The sequence below is a fragment of the Furipterus horrens genome, unplaced genomic scaffold (genome assembly GCF_987537825.1).
Source record: "Furipterus horrens unplaced genomic scaffold, mFurHor1.1.pri manual_scaffold_6, whole genome shotgun sequence".
Taxonomy (NCBI): domain Eukaryota; kingdom Metazoa; phylum Chordata; class Mammalia; order Chiroptera; family Furipteridae; genus Furipterus; species Furipterus horrens.
Genome location: NW_028327176.1, coordinates 192606253 through 192609993, shown reverse-complemented (window position 1 = coordinate 192609993; position 3741 = coordinate 192606253). Strand labels below are relative to the sequence as shown.

General features: G+C 58.7%; 1 pseudogene; it reads right to left on the bottom strand.

Moving 5' to 3' along the window:
- Window positions 1-529: 529 nt before the first annotated feature.
- On the bottom strand, window positions 530-603 carry LOC150008056 (U4 spliceosomal RNA; annotated as a pseudogene).
- Between the last annotated feature and the right edge of the window lie 3138 nt (window positions 604-3741).

Genomic DNA, 3741 nt, shown 5'->3' with positions numbered 1-3741 from the left:
TTCGCGGAGGGCCCTCTCCAGCAAGGAGCTCCTCGGAAGCTGGAGCTCGTGTGCCGGGTTCTCGCGAACCAGCTCTGCCAGGCGCTGTTCGTGGTGGAAGTCGTTCGGGGTTTCCTGGCATTTGGCGGGACCCTCTCATCGTCAGTTTCTCTGGTTCCTTAGGCGGCACTTAGTCCTTTGGGGGTTCAGGCATAATTATTATTTCCTTTGAGAACAAGTGCCTCTAAGTGTGCGTCTTTCCTCATGCAGCTTTGTCTTATTTTAATATTATTTTCTAATCCTCCCCCAACAATATGTTTCTTCATTTTAGAGAGAGAGGAAGATGGGGGGGGGAAGAGAGAGAAAGACATCAATTGCTTGCCTCCTGCACGCGCTGCAACGGGGGATCGAACCTGCCACCTAGGCAAGTGCCTGGATCGGGAATCAAACCCGCAACCGTTTGGCATACGGGGCAGCACTCCAACCCACGGAGCCACCCAGCCAGGGCTCCTAATGCAACTTTAAATGCAGTTCACACGTTCCCGGATCCAGTTTTTTTCCAATGGGCAACAATCGTGCCTCGGATAAGCCTCACTGGCGACAATACGGCCACCGCGCGAAGCTGGGTCCATGTTTTCTTTGGAAGTTGTCTTTTATTCTGTGTTTCGGGTCCCTAGGTAGTCTGTTTGCCCGTCCTTGTCCCCTGTCTGTCCAGCATGCCTGGTGCTGCGTCTTGGCAGGTCAGACCCACAGAAGTGCCGTGTGTGTAAAAACTGAGGGCGGGGGACCTCCTCCGAGGTGGACGTCTGCTGCTCAGGGGCCATCTGGGGTGTTTGCGCAGCACCGCACGGAGTGCGTCAGTCCCGGACGCGTGCACACGCCTCTCGCCCTCCTCGTCCGTCACCCCCTCCCTCCGAGGCCCTTCCTCCCCTGGGAACAGCCAGTCCCTTTCATAGTCTCGCATCTGCACAGTTCAAAAAGAGACTTCTTGCTAAATTACGAACCGTATTGTCAGCAATTCCTAAGATATGCCTTCAATTACTGCTCTTTTTTTAAAAAGGAGATTTTATTTGTATATTTTTAGAGAGAGGACGGAAGGGAGGAAGAGAGGGAGGGGACACGGGTCTGTCGCCTCTTGTACACACACTGAGCGGGGACGGCGCGCGTCCCAGCCCGCGACCCGGACGCACCGGTGATCTCCCGCTTTGCAGGAGGACGCCCAGCCACCGCAGCCGCGCTGGTCACGGCCGGTTCTGGCTCTCGGGTGTTTGACGGCTGAGCCTGGCGTGGCCCCGCCAGCCAGCGAGCGCCCAGGGCTCCGCTCCGGCAGCAGAGCGCACGGCACCCCCGCAGGGGCAGAGGCTCGGCCAGTCACAGGACGTCCCGGGGAAGGCCCTTGTCCTCCGGGTTCCTCCCCAAAGGACAGGATTAGTGTTTCTCCTCAGTGAGGCCCATCTCAGAACGCGTATGGAAAATTCCAGAAAGTAGAGGCTCTATAAACACCAGCAAGGAGCCCAGCTCATCTCCCCCCGCTGCCCCCAGGAGCGCCATGTTTTCAGGGAAAGGCTTGACATCTCAGCGTGATTTTTTATATCATTGGCTTCCCTATTTTTATTACATGGAAACCATTTTATTTTATCTGTAACCCATCACCTTATGCACCCCTCCCTCGGCTCTGGGTCAATGAAGGTCGCCTTTGAAAAGAAGCAGTACTTGTATTACTTTTATTTTGAGAGGAATTAATTTCCAAGACCCCACAAGCCTCATTTCGTAGAAAGATAAAGGCGCTGGCAGCAAAGCAGCACCGATGTTAGGCCGCAGCCCAGCCTCCTCGGGACGCGCGTCCTGGCTGGAGGAATTCAGAGACGAGACTCAAACTGTAAGAGAGAGTTTGTCTAGAAAGGCGGCGAGGTGGAGGAGAAGCGGGCTCAGGAGACAAGTTACAGCGCAGGAGGGGCCCTTGGAGCTTGGAAGGGGGGAGAGGGAGGGAGGGAGAGGGGGTGGGAAAGGCTCCTTCCTCTGTGCCGAGCAAGGGAGGGGACTCGGGGCGGTCCCGGGGCAGGGTTTCCGCAGGACAAGCAGCCGCGCTCCAGGCGTGTCTTTTCCGGGTCGTGGTCCCCACTGATCGGCCGGCACCAGGACTGGGGTCATCAGTCACGGCAGCTGGTCCCCACGGCAGCCGGAGCGGCGCTTCATCTGGTTCTGCTGCGTCCCTGGGCCTGGAGCTGGGGCGCAGCCGAGGCCAGGTGTTCTCTCTAGGGGTGACTGCCCGAGGCCGCGGCTGTGCGAGGGCCCCGGAGTCGGGAGTTGCGTGAGGGCACACTTCGACCCCGTGTTCCCCCTCCACGGGGGTCTAACCCGCGTGACACGTGACACGCCTGGGGAGGAGCGGTCACGGGAGGGTCTGAGCCCCGTGACCAGTGACAGGCCAGTGGGAAGGGCACCTGTTCCCCAGTTCTGCCTGCTGCCGGGCACGGGGGTGGGGGTGAGGGGGTCGGGGGTGGCTCTCCGCCTGGCGCCCTTCTGTCCCTGGCCCCCGGCCCTGCTCTGCTCAAGTCTCACTGCCGACCACAAAGTGACTCTTAAACCTACACTAAGTGAAGCCTCTTCCTTTAAGTATGACTGTATATATTTTTTGCTCTGAAACATGAAATATCTTGGATTTGAGCTATTTTTTAAAATTTAATGTTTTGCTAATCACTAGATCACTTAGGGGTTTTGTAAAGATGGAAAAGGCAAAGGGATTGGTAATTTTAGGGAGCAGTAAGTTACTTTCTTAGATATTTTTCTCAAAGGTAAAGGCACTTGCTATAGGAATGACTGCACCCCAGAAACAACATTGAACTGCATTAGACGTGAACGCTATTTCCCAGAGGAGGGGACCGAAAAGAGACCAGCGCCCAGGGGTCCGGGGAGGTGAATGTATCTTCACGTGTCTCTTATTCTAAGACAAAAGTGGGGAAGAAAAAGAGACGAGAGACAGAGAGAGAGAGAGAGAGAGGAAGGAAAGAAGAAGTGGAGTTTCCCCCTAGCGGCCCCCTTGCCTGACCTGGAGGACATCCCCGCATGGGTCGGCCCCACAGGGACTCCGTTTCTGGCTCTGCCCCCTGGGTGCCTGTCTCCGGGCCAGTGCCAGCTCGGGGGGCCCCAGGGTGCTCCCCTGTGAAACGGTGTAACCCCACATTAGAGGGGAAACTGCTGTCTGAAGGAAGGTCCCCCCCCCCGCGCCCCCCCCCCCCCCCCGTGAGTCCCGGCCCAGCGCGACCCCAGCAGGCCCTGTGACTCCGGAGTCCTGCAGCCGCTCTCCTTCCCTGCTCCCTCCCCAGAGCAGCCCTGCAGTGGGCGACCCAGGCCAGAGCTCTGCCCAGAAACAGCGGGGGCTCGGGGGCAGCTGGGGGCAGACCTCAGCCACGGCCTCACCCTGTGCCCCCCTCTGGGGGTCTCAGGTTACGGTCGCCCCAGGCATGGTCCTCATGGTGGGGCGAGGCGCTTCTGCTGCCCCCCTGCAGCAGTTCGGGGTACAGGGAGTGTCCTCAGTAGTAAGGCAGCAGCAGCAGCTCCTCGGCACCCGGCTTCTAGCCTGGTCCCTGTGTGCTCCCCGGCTAACGGTGGCCATGTGGGGCGCAGAGGAGTCCTTGGCAAAGGAAAGGGGGGGTGAGTGTGTGGGTGTGTGTGTGCGCGCGCGCGTGCGTGGGGGTGCTCGCCGGGAGGGAGAAGGGCAGAACCTGTGGCAGCGCTCGGTTGCTATGCAGTTTCTATGGC